This window comes from Sceloporus undulatus, chromosome 5 (genome assembly GCF_019175285.1).
Source record: "Sceloporus undulatus isolate JIND9_A2432 ecotype Alabama chromosome 5, SceUnd_v1.1, whole genome shotgun sequence".
NCBI lineage: Eukaryota > Metazoa > Chordata > Lepidosauria > Squamata > Phrynosomatidae > Sceloporus > Sceloporus undulatus.
The window spans coordinates 52,005,920-52,025,478 of NC_056526.1; the positions used below are offsets into that span (position 1 = coordinate 52,005,920).

Genomic DNA, 19,559 nt, shown 5'->3' on the forward strand with positions numbered 1-19,559 from the left:
TGTTCTTAGTGACATGCTCAGCCTATCAGCTTGACAATATATTATGCTGAACAAGTTACATACAAGTCTCTACAATCATGCTTCACAAAATAAGAGGGAATGGAATTTGACAGATGGTGCTAGTGAATTATGAAAGGAAAATGGACAGTACAGGAAAATTAACTGCTTAAAGTGATAGAGACGAAGTGAATACATGACAGTAGGAAGCGACACCACAGAAAACTGTCAGCACAGATAGTGACTAATTTCTAACCTGAGGGTTAGAACCTAACTAGGGTTCAGGCCTATTGAATACTGTGCCTATATATGAGAGCACTCTCCCCAAACCAGTATCTATGCCCACTTGTTGTGGTTTCTCTACCATAATTTGGGGGGGGGGGTCATCTCCACTCTTTGCTCCACATGAACTAAGGCTAAGCCCTATAAATAGCAACAAGATTAGCTATTTCACTATATCAGTCAAAACCATGCGAGTGCAACTCCTGGATCAAATTAAACCTATTTTGGAGGCTGCTTGTTTGTTTATATTGTATTCTTTCTTGATGAACCCAGTCTGGGTAAAGCTGCTAGCATAATAATTTGCCCTTTGCAGTCAAAATTCAGAAATATTCCCCCAAATTTGGAGGCTTCCAGGGCATTGGGATTTACAGAGACTGAATGTGTCAGGGATGCTTACATACCTTACTTATAGATGACAAAGGCCTAAATACAACATTGCCCATTGTGTTGACTGCTAGGACAATGAGACATTCTTCTCTTTCCTCCCTACTTGCATCTCCCAGTATCACCTGAAAAACTGGTCATGAAGGGTTGCAAGGCACCTAGAGTATATCTTTGGGGTATAGGGTCACTGCAGGAATGGAAAGGGAGATTTTACTGCTGGAAACAGTTATGTCAATGGAGCCATCCTAATAGATACTGGCTTAGGTCTGGCAGTGCCATTACATAGGAAGTAGGCTTACAAAGTACTTTAGAAATACGGTAGACCCACCCCTTACGCAGAGGATCCGTTCTGGACTCTCTCGCGTAAGGGGAATCGAGCGTATGCTCAAATCCCATTCAAAATAATGAGGCGCGTTCCCACAGCATGCACCCCATTGTTTTCATTGGGGCTTGCCTTCCACGTGTACTCAAGTCCATGTAAGGCAAGCCCACGTAAGCGGTGGGCCAGCTGTAGTTTTCTGTGGGTCTTTCGGGCTATGTGGCCATGTTCTAGAAGTGTTTATTCATGATGTTTCGCCAGCATCTGTGACTGGCATCTATCCGAAGATGCCAGCCACAGATGCTGGTGAAACATCAAGAATAAACTCTTCTAGAATATGGCCACATAGTCCAAAAGACACACAGAAAATTATGGATGTCGGCCATGAAAGCCTTCAACTTCATATTTTAGAAATGTTTTCCAAATTTGATGTAGACCACAGTATCACTCTCCTGAAACAAATGTGTTGATTTCCTTATTTAGTGAAAACAATAACAGATATGGGGGTCTCCTGCAGTATGTGCACATTTCTGTCACAGGGATGGCTTACTACAAAACTGTGATTGTGATAATATGGAACACACATCTTCCTGACATTAGTGCAAGTAAAAGGTATATGGAGAATACTAGATGTTGCACTAGCATCTGACTTTTACTCTAAAAATGGGGTTGCTTGACATTAAATTCCCACTCAGAAAGTTCAGTGGTATGGGAATGGAGGAGAAGAAAATATGCTACCATGAGTTCCTTGAAGAAAGGGTGGGATATAAATCTCCATACTTTTCATTGTTTTTCTTAGATTGTGAACCAACAGGTAATTGCTCTCTCATTCTCTCCAATGCTTAGAAGATGTTAGACACATTATAGTTATTTTTATATCTTCACCCACTTTACAAGCACTTCATTGATTTTACTCATTAATCAGTTCAACAATAAGGAAATAAATAAATGGGGAAGCAATATTATAGCAAATTCCTTATAATTTCAGTAAGATATAAACATGATTAACTTCCTCAAGATCCAACACAAAATACTTAAAATTTATAGGCTAATCATGCTTAATTTATTTAGTCTTTTCTAATCTGATAGGATTGTCTTGCAGACCTCTGATCTTTATCTCTCTTACAAATTTTCTTCAACCTATTCACATACTTAGCAGCATTGACTTCTTGTACAATGTCTGCAACATGAACTAAGTTATTGCATATGTTGTCGGAGGAGTTTAACATATATAAGGGAAATCTGTACAATATTTAACCATGAAGATGCATTTCTGTACCTTCCAACTGTCCTGATTTGGCAGGGACAGTCTTGACTAATCTGTCATCCCCCTTGTTCAGTTGCTTTAAAAATATCCCAATTGCTCACTCTTCTACTTCCCACCCTTTGTCCTCAGCTTACTTCAGTTGCTTCAAACTGAGTTCAAACTGTAAAGACAATCAACTACACTCAATTAACTTAGCAGGGAAGAGGAGAAATGACACCTTGCCCTTTCCAAGTAATGCTCAGGCAAAAGCAAACTGCTGCAGACTTTTCTAGCATGTTTGTTCTTCCTCATTAATAACTTTTGCTGTTTTGAGCAACTCTGATGTTGCTTGGCTACATGTGTCCCAGTTTTTATCTCTGGAATAGTGGCAGGTGTGAGATTCCAAACATGCTTGGTTTAAGAGGTCCTGCTCACTTCTATATGACCATGTATCTGATCCTCCATATATACTCTCTCTCTCTCTCTTCCAGGTCAGCACTCTCTGAAGATGCCAGCCACAGATGCCGGCGAAACGTCAGGAATAAACTCTTCTAGAACATGGCCACATAGCCCAAAAAACCCACAAAAAAAAAAAAAAACAACTATCTGATCATCTTCTCTGATATTTGAAAAGTGAACAGTTTCAAAAAGAATGTCTTATAGAAAGAGAAACCACATGTTATTGGGGTACGAAATTAATGTCATGATACCTTCCTTACAAATAAAACGGTCTGACATAAAAATGAGTAAGCTGTGTGGGCTTAGTTTGCCACTTCCTGCATGATTTGTTCCACATTACAAGCAGTAGCAGCTAAACTTGAATTAATCTGACTCAAAATGCCAGCATAAGAACTAAGTTTAGTTAAAATGCAAAGCAGTACAGAATACATTATGAAAATGTACAGAACATGTATTTACAGATTGCAAATATAACTCTTGGCCTCATTTTAAAAAGCCAAAAAGCAGGCTTGCTTTCATTAGGTATGCAAATTCTTGTTTATTTCATACTTGTGTAGAGGAATGATGAATGTCAAATGTCACCCAGATGGGTAAGATTATAAGGGTTTTTGCATATCTTTGTGCATTTGAATTTTGGAATTTATTTTTTGCAAAACTTTCATTTCTGCAAATAAAATTAGTTTTCACCATGCCCCTGTTTTGTCCAAAAAATTCCCTCTGCCAGTGTTTGTTTCACAAAACACTGGGTTTCTACACAAAAACATTTTTTTTTGCACAAACCAAAGTTTTACAAAATGTCCTGAAACATTTCCACAAGGTTGACCATAATCTCAATGAGTTGTTTCAAATATGTAGAGATACCTTTTCTCATCAATGATAAGAATATTTGTGAGTATTCTTTCAATATTTAGTTTTCATGGGTTCCCAATATTTATGTCAGACTAGTTAAAACATTTTTTTTAAAAAAATGAGACTACATTTGGCATGTGCTATCAAAACAAGGCCTAACATTTTCCTAATGCAAAAGCACAGAGGCTTCTTTTCAGCGATCCAATGTTCTCTGCCTAACAAAGCGGGCTATGACCTCACAAAAGAAGGAGACATCTGGGATCTCATAAGGATTACCATTTTGCATTGCTAATGGGATTCAAATTTTATCTTCTGGACTTTGGAATGCTTTGTTCCCGGTGCCACATGGCCAGAAGGATGAGAGATCTGTTTAGATAGATATCTATCCAAAGAACAACAAACCAACAACACCTTGGAAAAAAATACAAGCCTGTGACAAACATCATTATTTTGTATTTTTTCTACTGTATGAATTTTAACACCTTTGCCTTATAAAGAAGCCAGTGGAGCCAGCTTCAAAAGCTTGAATCATGTGCTTTGTGGATTTTGGGTGGCTAAATGAAGATATCACTGATTTGTGGATTTTGGATGTTGTTTTACTTAAATTGTTGAAATTCTCCAAATTATTTTCAACATGCCTTTCTCTTTTTGTGCTGTGAAACAAACTATTATTCCTTAAAGCCTGACATACTGGTCCGTTTCCTCATAGATTGTTTCTAAAAAATTTCAGGTAGAAGTGGTTAGTTTCCCATTATGTTTTCTTGAAGAGTGGCCACTTAAAGAATCTGAGTGAATAACAGTTAACAAACCCAAGATGAATCCAAACAAGGCAAAAGTGATGTCAACTAAAATGCTCTGTGCATACCAGATCTACCACCGCCAATAAGGGTAGATTTTGCTTCATCAGAACAAGTACAAAAGTGTGTGTCCCAGGGCTGGAAAGTATTACTTACCATTATCTATTTCCTAGCCAAAAAGGGGGAAAGGGGTCAGGAAAAATTAAGCATATTTGCCCATCTGCACAGAAATACACTTTTTTTTTAGCATGAGAAAGGTAAGGTTTTGCAGGGGGGGGGGGGATACTGTTTCCATCCAGCAACATATGCTTTTTTGGTGCAAGATTGCTATTTTCTATGCAAATAAAACCTCAGCAATATTACACAACAAAAAAGTTTCAGAAAAAAAAATCTTGTGCAGAAACAACAATCTTGCACAAAAAAAAATAGCAGTCTTGCACAACCAAACCATATGACTATTTTCTTTGCAAGATTTTTGCTGTGCAAAAAGATCAGCAATCTTGCAGAAAAGAAAAAAGAATGTATCACTGTCCTGGTATTCTCCATATATTTGTCAGTGTTTGCAACATGTAAATTATGTACTTTTAATTATGTATTCTGAATTTGCTGCAATTTTACTCAATTTTTCAGTATTATTAAGATGTCATTAAGATGCCCTTATTTTGAATCAGTGAAGATTATGTTGCTAAGAAAAATCCAAAGCTATCTACAGTTGTGTTTTACTTATCCTGCAAAGCAGGTCACTCTGAAGGATGAAAGTCATTGGGTTGGCGAAGCAGAATGACAAAAGACTTGGATGTTTGGTGTTGAACAATACTACTTCCTCAATTGCCTTGCTATTGTTGAGTGCTTTTGTAAGCTTTACAGCAAAGAGTGACTTATAACTGAAGCTTTCATTTGAGCATGTCTCCGAAATGAAAATGGAAGCTATGAAACACTTACACAGCTGAGACAAAGAAGAAATGCTATTAGAGGAGTACTGGTCAGCTCCAAAATCAAATGTCTCATGTAAGAAATCTGTGCTGTTCGTTATTGGGAAAACACATTAGATAGTTACAGATATATAATGTATCTGTTCATCTATCATTGTCCTAAACACCCAATAAAGCACATAAGTGTCAATTTCTCTCTTGCCTAGAGTTTTCAGCTATTTTGTGCTGCAAAAATTCTTTCTTCTTATAACTGTAACTATGATACCAGGGGTGCACAATGAAAGCCATTTCCTAGATGCATTTGAAGCAAATAGCCAAGCTGCTTTCCCTTCCTTTCTAGAGACCCATTTAGCAGCATTATTATGATGAGGACGAGGATGATTGATTGCTAGCTTCAGCTTTTCTGCACAAAAAGCATGATTTCTGATTGGCTTATTAGTACACAGTAATGGTCATTAACTTCAATGCAGGAACCACAACCAAGGTGATAAATAGATTTGGTTTGCATTAGCTTCTTGAGACCAAAAGCGTAATTTGATCTCATTAATAGAATCTAATCAAATGCAAAGTTACATCACACTTAGAGATCAACTAGCATCCCCCCCAACTAACAACTGCTCAATTTGCTCTTTTTCCCCTCTTTTGGAAAAAGGCATAACGGGAAAATAACAAAAAGGAATATGTATCAGAGAGACAGGATGTTAAGCTGTTCCCTCTTATTTCCTGTGTTTTGTTAGTATTCAATAAAATTGATTTTTTTTTTGTGGTACAGAGTTTAGTTTAGCATTCTTTACTACATAATTAATCAAGTTCTATTTGTCATATAAATCAAAGAAAATATCAATCTTGTCAGCCAGAATTATTTTTTGGCAATATATTACAAAAGCATGGTAGTATAATGATGAAAACAAATAATTAACAGAAGGGTATGCCTATGTAGTTATATAGGTATGTGTGTATAGCATTATTATTATAATTATTATTATTATTAAATTGTATTTATAAAATGTTGTAAATTTGCACAGCACTGTACAAAATGAACATTCAAATACCAATAAAACCAAAAAACTTGCCTCCAGCTTACGATCTAAGAATATAAACAAATAAAAAATTATCATATCATAAATTTTTAACAGTAAACTCAAACCACAATGAAACAAAAAACCATCAAATCAGATTGTGAGTTAGAATGCTTCCCTATACAAATATGTTTTTAGTTCAGCCTTAAAGTTTGTTAAAGTTGTATGGGAAGAAGTTTCCAGAAGTGGGGGGCAGTAGAGGAGGACGGGCGGATCCAGGCAGGGGAAGAGGAGATCCTAGGTTGAACCAGCAGCCCAGCGTGACTAGATCTCAGAGTATGAACTGGATGGTAAGGGGAGAGAAGTGCGGACAGGTAGGGAGGAGCCAAACCATGCAGAGCCTTAAAATATCAACAGTAGTTGCTATAATATGATCGGTTTTATTTTCTAATTTATATTCTTCGATCCATGACTTTTGTTGTCCCAAAGTCCACAATAATCTCTAAGATATCAAAAATATGAGACTTATTTTTTCCCCTTCTTTTTGGAACTATCTGAAATATACCCTTAACTGCCTGACTGAGGAGTTTATCTCCTTGCTTTTAAAGTACCTCATCCTGGATGGGATAAAGGCACATTTACTTTAAAAACTGGATGTTACTGCACTTGCCAGTGGCTAGGTGAATGAAACCCGTATGCAGCCTGGTTCCCAGATGCACGTATCCAGAAGCTTTTCAAAAACTGCAAAGTCTCGTTTTTAAAAGCTGTTGGATAAGCGCAGCTGGGATCCAGGCTGCATTCACCCGGCCACCAGCAAGTGTGATAACACCCTGTTTTAAAATTAAATGTGCCTTTATCCTGTCAGGGATGAGGCACTTTAAAAGCAATGTGATAATCTCTCCGGATGGGACAGAAAGGGCTGTAATATGAACCTTCATATGCTTTACAAAACATTGTACCATGTCTTTTGTGTATCTGTATGTAGGTGTACTGACAAGAGATGGGAACTTGTTCTGATTTTTTTGCGGTTTTGTTGCTATAGTATAAATATGATTCTGTAAACTATAAGGAGGATGAGCTGAGAATACAAGAAGCTTGTGTGTGGAGTCACAGCAATAATTCAGAAAACAGATACTAAATCCAGCATACAATTATAATAACTTTTCATTTCCATTGTTTCCCAGGATTGTATCTCCCACATAAGGATACCTATTTGTTGTTCAATGATCTGCACTAATGCAAGCAAAGGATACCGTGTAAGGGTTTTAGTACTCACTGCTTTTTGATGGCTTACACTCCCCCCCCTTCATATTAGGCCTTGGAAGCAGTTGTGTTCTTTCCAATTTTCCTTATGCTACATCTTCTTCAGTGTAGGAGTTTTTGTGGAGAGAGGTGTAGATGCAGGTAAATAAAGTAGTAGGAAATTGAAAGGCTGCAGAAACAAAAGTCAGCCTGTGCTGAAACCCCTATTGTGTCTATATAATGACTTTACTGAGATGAAGTTGTCATTCTTGTGTGTGTGTGTGTGTGCTTTCAAATCACCTGTTGACTTAGGGTGATCCCAAGAATTTCATAATATTTTCACAGGCAAGGAATTCTCAAAGATGGCCTTTTAAGTTCCTGCCTCTGAAATATAGCCTACAGTACCTGGAATTCATTGATGGCCTCCCATCCAAGTATTAACCAGGGCTGACCATGCATAGCTTCCAAGATGAGACAGGATCTGGTGCCTTATGGTATTTTAGATAATAGCTAATGAGAATAGCAATGAAATGTTGCAAAGGGCTCCAGCTATCCTGTACCACTCCCCTTGCTTGGTTTTCTACAACGTCAATCAAGCAGTAAACATTCTGTCTGCAATGAGCATAGTTGTCATCTGTCAGTTTTGGGGGGCAACTTTTTTTCTCTCTCCTAGGGTAGAGGGGAAGTGATCATTTGGATTCATGAAAATTGCACTAGGAGAACTGAGATCATTATTTAATACATTATGCTTACAACTGACAGCAACAGTGTGGTGTTCTTTCTCATCCTATCTTGAGTACCATCCAGAAGTGTTAAACACATTTCTGACCTATTGATTTCAGCTTTGGCTGGATCATGCCTGTTGTGTATCACAGGTTAATACAGAAAAGACAGTGGGAAAATGCATTAACGTTGTTTGTCCACCTCTCTGACTGCTGCATAAGGTCACCAAAGATTCACTACATAAAATGCAAGGCTTTGAAGAATCTTTGAAGAATTTTCAACTTTGTCTGGAGAAACATTTCAGAATCAGTTGGCTGGCAAAGTAGCTATAGAGAGACATCAGATTACAGAAAGTAAAGTAGCACTGGAGACTCTGTGTGACATAAGAGGATTTGCACAGATTTCTTTGAAGATTCTGGTGTGTCGAGTATTAACACCCAGGTATGATTGGCTATCTACAGCATTTTGGGGTCAAAACAGTAAGTCTTGGGACTGATTTGTTAAACAGTAACTTTTGGAACTGGCTTAAAAGGGGTAAGACATCAAAACAATAATTTGAGATTACAGAAATCCCCCTCTCACAACCACACATTTTCTTCCTTTTCATCTTGGTAATTTAGGTGGCAAAAGTACTTACCTTGAAGAAAGTACTATTGGAATTAAGTGGGACTTATTTCTGATTTGAATTGTGTTAACATTGCACTGCACAACATGTACCTGTCTCTTAGCATAAATATATAAGAGAAGAATATACTATCCTATAGTTTGAGGCCGAAGAACCATCAGCCTTCCAGATGCTGAATGCATACAGCCTAAGTCTGTAGGATCAATGATCAGTGGTAGGGATGTAAATCTTTGGATGCAAGAACAGTTTCATTCCCCACCCCCTCTAAACTGGGCAACCTCATGAGAGCTTTTATACAGTTTCAAGTAATTTTATATTTGGAGACTCTGTAGTGAAAATTTTGTTGGTGCAGAAATGTTTTTGTACAAAAGTGGTATATTTTGAGCAAAGCCATTGTGTTTTGTGCAAAGGATTTTTTTTGCAAAAGGCCCCCCCATTTTTTTCATGTATACAAAGGGATCTTATAGCACCTTTGAGGCTAACTTTTTGTAGCCTAGGCTTCATAGACTTATGGGTGAAACAGACGGTGGGTAAGGAACGGCTTGCCACCACCCCTTTGCTTGCTGGGTTGCGGCAACTGTGTGCCATACCCCCAACCTGGCCTTTTCCCAGTGCAAAAAGACTGGCAGAAAGCTGCTCCTTTTTGCATCAGGCAAAGGGCACTTTTGCTGCTGTGCTAGCATTTTTTTCAGCATTTCTTCATCGCCAAAATGCCGTGGATCCACCACACATGTGGTTGGCCATGCAGCTTCCTAGCAGGCTGAGGGCAAGCTGCTGTCTGAACACCACGCTCCTAGTACACTGGGAAGACGGCTCTTTCTGACTGTCTGTTTCTCCCCTTACATGAACAGTTACACTGCTTTAACTGCCATAGCTCAATGCTATAAAATCCTGGGATTTTTAGCTTGTTGTGGCACCAGAGCTCTCTGACAAGGAAGGCTAAATATCTCTCAAAACTAGCATTGAGCCATAGCAGTTAAAGTGGTATCAACTTGCATTATTTCTGCAATGCAGTTTTGACCTGGGTCTATGAAACGTTATGCTAAAAACTAATTTCTTTCAGTTAGTCTCAAATGTACTGCAAGATCCCTTTGTATATGACTATGTCTTTGAGCATGTTTTTCCTCCAGTGTTGAGCATGATGTGACAGCTCTTTCTAATCAAGGATAATTTGTGAGTGTTCATTAGAACTCTTGTGAAGGAATTGTGTCCACCAATATCTAGTGTGCCTCTCGTTCTACATCCTGCTGCAATTATTAGTTTGTATAGCATCTTGGTTAAAAAGCAAAAAACAAATAAGGTGCCAGGAAAACTGATGTTTATTCAATAAAGGCTGAGTGGACAAGGGTCTTTTCTGATATGGTCTCCATCTTATGAAATGTTCTCCACCACCATTGTTTCAGCACCATGGTAAATTATTTCACTACTCCCAGATATTTGATGGGATGTGACTGGATGATTTTAAATCATTGGCCATAGGATCCTCCTTGGATATCAACATCTGTGAATGCTCAAGTCCCATTAAATACAACTGCATAATAATATTGTGTTCCTTGTACAAAATGGCAAAATCAAGCTTTGCTTTTTGGAATTTATATACAGTGGTTCCTTCTTTTATGCAGGGGATCAGTTCCGCCCCCCCCCCCCCGCGTAAAAGAAATTCCACGTATGCTTGAGCCCCATTAGAAGTAATGAGGCTCATGCTTGTGGTGGCGCACACTGTATATTTAAAAATATTTTCAAGCCATGGGTGCTTGAATGAAAGGATATGGAAGGCCACCTATATTCTCCCCATTTTTAAAAAATGTTTGGCTATTTTATCTGTAGAACATCTAGTGTCTTTTTATTGATTGTTAACTCTTGTATGTTTTATAAGTTAAGCCACTGAGGGTCATTTTCAGAAAAAGGCATCAAACAGCAGTAACAACAACAGCATGAACATCAGCATCATAGCTCAAATGAAATGGTTTTCTTGGTAACATTTGTCTGCCTCTCAGAAGTTTATAAATCTACAGACACAGACTGGAAGAGCTTCTGGAATTTACTGAGTTTTAAAAGAAGATTGTTTAAAACAAACAAACAAACAAACAAACAATGAAATAGCTCTCAGAAGCCATAGCACTTAACCTGCTCCTGTCTGTACTTTTTTTGTAATGTCACATCTGCAGCCACATGAACAGACAGACATTGTGTCCCTCTGTATTTTATCAGGTAGACAATGTTACTTGCAATCACAGGGTAGTATCTGCAATATTGATAGTTGAATCTACTAGATTTTGTGAATAATAGGAAATTATTTATGGTACCGGCAGCCCCAAAATGAAGAGGTAAGACATAGACCCCAAACACACTGCAGAAAAAAAATCCAGTTTGAGACTGCTTTAAGTGCCTTGGGTCAATGCTAGGGAATTCTGGAAACTGTAGTTTTGTGAGACATTTAGCCTTCTCTGTCAGAGAGTTCTGGTGCCATGATAAACTACAATTTCCAGGATTTCCTAGCACTGAGCCAGGACACTTAAAGCGACCTAAAACTGGATTATTTCTGCAGTATGGTGTGGACCATAGAGGCTGCATCTGCACTGCAGAAATAATCCAGTTTGACACCATTTTAACTGCCGTTTGTCAGAATTCTATAGCATTGAGCCATGGCAGTTAAAGTGGTGCCAAATTGGCTTATTTCTTCAATGTGGATGTAGCCATAGCTCTGATTTTCTTAAAAGGGAAAATATTTTGAGGGATCAGGCAATTCCACAATAACATTAATAATTCCCATCCTGCAGTGTGAGCACTCTGTGAGATTGCAGCTTGGTGCTTCTTTCCCTCCAAAAAAGCTCCCCCCTCCCCTTTCTTGAACTGTTGCCTCAGGTTACTCTCTGAATTGTTAATTTTCATATATTATTCCATATTTTCATATTTCTCCCCTTAAACCCAAACTGCACTGGCTACAAGAGAAGATTTGTCATTGTTTATTTCCCTTAATTAAAAAAACCCCCTGCAAAACACTCTTTTATATCCTAGAACAGAACTCTCAGGAAACTGTCATCTGAAAGGTGGGATCCAACATCTCTAAACAATGTAGGAACAATCCCAGTGTGCAGTAATCCTTCAGACAAGCATAGTTTTACTTAATATTTCTCCAAATCCTGCCCATTTGATTTGGTTACCAAAGTACCAAAAACTGTGTTGCAGAATTTTGGTCAGAACAAAACAATGGAAGCCAATAAAAACTTGTTCTTACTCACACCAACTCTACCTCAGCCAGGATGCAAAAAGTTCTCCTTTTCACCATGGCCAAGCATTTTGCATCAACATGGATAACTATCTACTGAGGAATCAGGCAAGAGGAAGGGATCAGTAGAGGTGGCTGCTAAAACACACCATTCCATGACATTGAATACAATGTATGACCAATGCTGATAACTGGGCCATGTGCAGTGCCATGTGCAGTGCTAAGGCTATAATGATGTGGCTACAGAATCTGATCTTGGGCATAGAAGGAATAGTACCCTGGTCTCACTAGAAACTGAATAGGAGGAAATAATGCATTGGTCAACACCGAAGGATATGAACAATATAATTATCTTGTGCCCATAATTAAAGCTGAACATGGCAGGTTACACACCGCCATTTAGTACGCGCTCCGCGCGTCCTAGGGTTGGGAAGGGGCATGCTAGGGTTAGGAAGGTTCTCACCTTCCTAACTGCCCCTCTCCCTAGGACGCGCAGAGCGCGTACTAAATGGCAGCGCCTGTCCACATGGGTGCTGCCATATTTACGTCTTGGATGCACAGCATCTAGACATGGCGTGGCAGAAGTGACGCCGCGAGTGCGCGCCTTGCGCCTCGTGGTGCCACTTCCAGGGGCCAAAAAGGAGTGCCATTTTGGCACTCCTTTTTAGCTGCGCCTGGAAGCCTCGCGGTCTGGCCGCTGGGGCTTGTTGGCATAGCTAATGGAGCTGGTGCCAGGCCGCCTGCTTTTGGGCGGTCTGTAACGCGCCCTTGTTACCTCATCACCATACCCATATGTTTGGGGGGGTCAGGGTGGGGTGGGAGGGCATGTTAACAGTTATTCATATCATCTAAGTATAAAACTCCTTCCTGGGCATCATTTCACTGCATCCATCTGACAAAGGAGACTAAACCTACAAAAGTTTATGCTACGGTGTCTTCTACACAGTCAGGGGTGAACATACTGCCCCATTGTGCTGCCTTCTGGGCAGCTTGGAAGTGCAGCATTTACACACCAGATGCCCGGAAGCCACCTGATTGTTTACACGGGGGGGGAGGGGGCTTCATGAAGTTCTGGTGGCACAGTGTTTACAAGCTGCACACTACTGGACTGTCATGAAGCCAGATTCTGGCTACGGCATGAGTGCCAAACCTGGCTTTTTGCCACCAAAAAAAAAAAAAAAGCACATTTTTGCTGCTCCTTTTTGGGGGGCTGCAAGGTGGATCAGCAATAGCAGTAGCAGCGTTTTACAACTGTAAGCTAATTGCCCCCATCAACCTGGGTACTCATTTTAGTGACCTCGGAAGGATGCAAGCCTGAGTCAAGCCTGAGCCTTGGCTGGTACTGAACTCATTACCTTATGGTTTGTGAGTGAGTGGCTGCAATACAGGCATTTAACCACCGTGCCACCAGAGCTCAGGCTCAGGATTAGGGCCGCAGCATCTGGTTGCTGTGGCCCCAATTTGACTATGGAAGGGGCGGCTTCAAGCCACGCCTTTGGGCCATCTATTTCATCCTCTAGTCTCACAGGTGCTACAAGATCCCTTTGCACACCAATAATATTTCTATGCATCCTGAGATGGTTATCATAATAACAAAACCTATAAAGTTCCATTCCAGTGTTCTCCTTCTGCATCATCCATTTCCAATTGATAAATTTAATGTATTAACTGCTGAGCCTATATACAGTTGTGCCTCCGGATTCGCAGTGGTTAGGGAAACAGGACCCCTGCAAATATGGAAAATTTGTGAATAAGTTAAGCTCCTGCCACCTTCACTCCGATGCCTGGGATGGCTATCCAAGGCATGGGAGAGGCCAGAGGGAGCTCGCTCAGCTCTGTCCCCATCCTCCTCTGCCTTTTACCGGTTCTAGGAAGCCAGTTAAAGGGACAGGAGGGTGGGGGAAAAGAGGCACAGGCACACGCCTGCCTCTCTTCATACCCGCACCCTCCTATCTTTTCCCACAGCTGGCTAGAGGGAAAGGAAGGTTCAAGGAAGAAGAGAAGCTCATCCCCCTGCCCTCCTGTCCCTTCCCACAGCCAGCTAGAGGACAGGAGGGTGGGAGGATGAGAAGAAGCAGGTGCGTGCCTGCCTTTCCTCATCCTGCCACCCTCCTGTCAGATTCACAAATGATCAAAACCACAAATCTGAAATCTGCGAATCAGGAGGGACGACTGTAATTGCATTCAGTGGAATACTTTTATAAAAACTACATTAGCATACTAACAAAGATGCACCCAACTATTTATAGGGAATTGCAAAATCTAAAATAAAATAATGCCCTGTGCTTTACTTTTAAATTTGCTTATTTATTTATTTATTTATTTGTTTGTTTATTTAATTTATAGCTTGCCTTTCTTCCAACATGGGATCCAAGGCAATGTACAACTTTTAAAAAATACAATACAATTAAAAAGCTTTCAGTACAAAAGTTAAAACACAATTAAATCAAATCTCTATTGAAAGCACACTAATTAAAAATGTAATTAAAAGCAGTTTTTTTAAAAAAACAAACACTTATAGAACATAGTAAAGAACAAACAACAGCATACTCTGTTAAAAATCTCATCTAATATGTCATATTAAGAGCCAAAAGCCTCCATAAACAAAAAGGTCTTTACTTGTTGACAGAAAGACAGCAGAGAGCGGTTGAAATGGACTTTCCGTAGAAAGGAGTTCCAAAGCTCTCTTCTGTGTCCTCAACCAGATGTACCTGTGATTGTGGTGGAATCAAGAGAAAGCCTTCCTCTATAGATCTTAGAGCTCAGGCAGGGTCTAAGATTAGTTTTTCAAATAGTCTAGATCCAATCTGTGCAGCGGTTCAACAGTCATCACCAGCACTTTGAATCCTGCCTGGAAAGGGGCCACATGATCTCTATAACCTTCTCCAGTCAAAAAGCCTGGTTGCAGCACTTGGATCTACTATAAACAATCTTCTTGTACTTTACTAGTTTGATCAATCAGTCAATTTAGTCAAATATCTTTTATGCCAACTTGAACACAGGAAAGGGAAAGGAGGCATTAAGACCCCCCCCCCCCCAAACAACACATAAGGTTAAAAAATATTGTGACAAGATGAGTTATTGACAACTAGTTCATATCTTTAAAAAACAGAGTCTGGAGGAAGAGAATGGAAGACACCATCTCTTGAGCCCTGTCAGATTATCATATTGCTTTTTTCTGAAATGACTGTATTTTTCTCTGAGCACTACAAAGCAATCTTGGATTTTGCTTTGAGCAAAAAAGATCAGAGGCAGTTGATGCTACCTTTTTAAAAAAAGGAGAGAGAGGGAGAGAGGGAGAAAGAGAGAAAGCTTTCAAAAATTCATATAAGTTTGGAAGTCCTTTTTATTGTCAACCATCTTCTGAACACAGCTTGTTGTATTTCACCAGTTTGTTACATTTGGGATAGCTAATCATTGGGTTATTTTAAGAAGAACCCCTCCCTCCATACAGCTAGATATGTGCATAGAGGTATGGATGTTACAGTCTGTCTACAAATCAGTTGTACATGTATGCCTACATCCAGTTCTTAGCGTCTGCTATAGCAAACCCACTAGAGCAGTGAAATTTATGTCTTACCAATTTCTCATCCACTGTAGTTGAGACTAACAACTGAATTTAGACCATTATCTACTTTAATTTTCAATAGGGGTTTAGCGGGCCACTATGAAAAGAATGTTGGAATAGGTGTGTCTTTGGTTGGATCCAACATAGCAATTCTTATGTTCTCTCATGGAAGAAAATTTCATGTAAACAGTAACTTTAGCTGATCTTATTTTGGCTGAGAATAATTATTATCAAATTTAGTTTAATTATTTTAGTGGATTACGAGAATGAATCTTCATGTACTATATAGATTATTTGTAATGCAACTTGAATTTCAACACACATAAGTGTGCTACATTTTTTGTTAAAATTTGTAGTAAATTTATGTGTGATGCCATTGGTATTAACTGGTGTTTAGTTCTAGACACTTCCACCTATGGACACAAAAATCTGTGGGCACTCAAGTCCCATTGTATACAATGGTACAGTAAAATGGTCTCCTTTATAACTACAAAATCAAGTTTTGCTTCTTGGAGTTTTGGGGGAATATTTTCATGCCATGGATGGTGGAATCTGTGGATGCAAGAGGGCTGACTATATATAGCTATAGTTTCATATCTATATACTTAATATTTCAGCTTCGAGGAATCAAAGAAAAACAGAGCACACAATAACAAAACACTGAAAATGTGAATTTACATCCATGCCCATATGAAAAGGGCCAGCATGGTACAATTGTTTGAACATTAGGTTAAGGCTCTGGTGACTAGGGTTTGAATCCTTGCTCACTAGGTGACCTTGGGCAAGTCATACTCACTCAGCCTCAGAGGAAAGCAAAGACAAACTATCTCTGAACAAATCTTGCAAAGAAATCCCTATGATAGGTCCTTCTTGAGGTCACCATAAGTTGGAAATGACCTGAAGCACACAACCACCACTACCACAATCATATGAATAGCAACCCTTCCTACAGATTGTCTGTTAACCCCTGGATCCATTGGGACTAGCTGGATGTTGTCTTCAACAAGTTTGTATCTCTCTGATAGGTAGGGGACTCAGAATTCTGTCTGTTGGGGTTCAGAAATACAGACATTTCTCATCTTTTTTTTCTGATGCAGGGATGGCTTTCCTACTGGAAAGAGTCAGGCAGTGTGATACAAGAAAAAATTGTGTATCTACGTATCAGGGATGGCAAATGTTTGGGTTTTATCATCTCTCCTCACACTGCTGCTCTGAGTTGAATGGGAGCTCTGCCAGTGCTGGTTCCTGGTGGCTCAAAGTGTGAACTCCAGTTTAGTTCAGACCGGCTGCAAGATACTTATGAGGCAAAACCCAAAACTGTGGTAGATTTGCCTTTGCATGGTGGATCCCATGGTCATCTCTAGAGTAATCTTATTTTTGATGTTTGTTTGTTTGTTTGCTTTATTTGAATATTTACATCTTTTGTGTTGGATCTCAGGATAGGTCACAAGAGATGTAACACATGTCCAGGTTAAAACCATAAATAATTTAAACAAGATAAAACACTGTGCTTGTGAAAGGGCAGGAAAGAGTTAGGTTTTATTATTATTAATTATTATTATTATTAACCTTTATTTATAAAGCGCTGTAAATTTACACAGCGCTGTACATACAATCTTTTTAATTGGACGGTTCCTTGCCCCCAGGCTTACAATCTAAAAAGAAACGACACAAAAGGAGAAAAGATTGGTGGGGGGGAAGGGGATGAGGGCCAGCAGTTCTTCTCTACTTCCGAGGCCTGGATCAGGGGAGATGGACTGGAGGGAGGGCTTGGCTTCTTAATGGATGGTTAGTTAATCTTCTTCCAAGGAGGCCTGTTGGAGCTAGCCTGCCTCTCTAGTAAGATAATACATATAAAATACACAGCAATACAGGAAATGATTCAATAAAACAGGCAATAAAAGAACATCAAATAGCAAGTGATGATTATGCAATGCCTGAACGCTTCTCTGAACAGGATGGTCTTCAACTCTGTTTTGAAGCTGATTAAAGAAGTGATGGCTCTTGCTCGCGGAGGAAGAAGGTTCCTGGAGAGAGGGGCAGCGAGTGAAAAGGGGCAAATCCAAGATGGGGCAAAGGAAATCCTGGGCTGGGACAGCAGACCTTGACTACCAGAACGAAGGGCCCTAGTGGGAAGGCGAGGAGAAATAAGGTCTGATAAGTAAGGAGGGGCCAGCCCATGGAGGGCTTTAAACGTGGACAGCAGGAGCTTATACTGAATGCGGAAAGGAAGGGGGAGCCAGTGAAGGGATGCCAACACAGGAGAGATGTGGTCAGAGCAGTGGGCAGATGTGATAATGCGTGCAGCTGAATGCTGGACAGAAATTAAAGGACGGAGGTGAGAAAGAGGAAGCCCAGCCAGGAGGACATTACAGTAATCAACCTAGTCGTGAGACGACTAGGGCATGGACCAGGATCTTGGCAGTAGAGGCGGAGAGATATGGTCGGATTTTGGCAATATTGTATAAGAAGAATCTACAAGCCTTGGCTGTGGTCTGGATCTGCGGGATACATGACAGAGAAGAATCAAAAATAAAACCAAGACTGTGGGCTTGCTGGACTGGTTGAATAGAAATGTTGTCCACAGAGACAGAAAAAGACTGTTGAAGGGCAGACTTTTCTTTTCTATGTTCTCTCTTTTATAGATAGGAAAGGAAAAAGGAGCTTGTTGGAATGTTTGCTGCAAGTGTTAAAATGCATGGATGGAGATTGTATGCTAAGCACCTTAACTTGGGTGGATGAACACTATTCGTTCTTCTATATCAGGCAATAGGCTACCTTGGAAGGGCTCTGCAACCATCCATTTACTTTGTGAATCTTGCATCTCTGTCTTTCTAACCTCAATTTATTCCTACTCTTTATCTGAAGTATTTGTTTCCATCCTTTCAAAAACAGTTTGATTACTCCTCCAGTAAACTTAGCACCTCCGGTAAACTTAGCACCTCCAACAATTGCTTACTACTGTTTAAAATTATGGGCATACTTCTGTTTATGGGTTTCTGCCATCAATCCCCATTTTTCTCATTGTTTCCATTTTGGTGGCCAAATATATACCCTCCCCCTCTTTCTATAGGTGTATATATTTGGCCACCAAAATGGAGACAATAAGAAAAATGCCTATATATATATATATATATATATATATATATATATATGAAAACACACTCTTTTTTTATCTCTCTTTTTCTTTTTGTTTTGCTCTTCATTAATGCTCAGTAAAGAATTTGTATACAAAAGTGCTTCTTTGTCCAAAACTTTGTTAACTGAGGTGTGGCTTTTACAGAGGGCCCTTCATATCCACTGGGGTTTGGTTCCAGGACCCCTGTGGATACCAAACGCCATGGATGCTCAAGTTCCATTAAGTGCAATGGTGTATTAAAATAGTGTCCCATATATAAAATGGTAAAACCAAGGTTTGCTTTTTGGAATTTATATATATTTTTGAAAACATTTTCAAGCCATGGATGGTTGAATCTGTGGAATCCATGGACAAGGAGTGCCAGCTTATTTGGAAACAATCACAAATAGGAAAATGTTTGGTAATAGGGAAATTTATGGTTATGCACAGAGATGTGCATAATGATAACCTTTTTATAATATTTTGAACCTTTAAAACAGCAAGTGATTTTTATTTGTTTCAGGTTGACACAAGACTTCTAAAAGTATCGGTCCTATCATTCTCAGAAGTTGGAATAGACTTCTGCTTCTTTTGTGAATAGTCAGTGGGTGAGTAAAATCATGAAAAGTTTTATTGTGGCTGGATACATTTACAGCTTGGGTCTTGATATTGCTTTACAGCTTCCTTAAGAAAAGAGGGAAAAGAAGGAGAGGAGGATATTGAAGGAGAGGCAGAAGTAGAAGGAGTAGAAGGCTCTTCAAATTTAAAGG

General features: G+C 39.4%; 1 protein-coding gene across 3 annotated transcripts in view; it reads right to left on the reverse strand.

Annotated features, from left to right (window-relative positions):
• Positions 1–19,559, reverse strand: part of SYT1 (synaptotagmin 1) — a 404,236-nt gene that overhangs the window by 114,119 nt on the left and 270,558 nt on the right. The window lies entirely within an intron of this gene.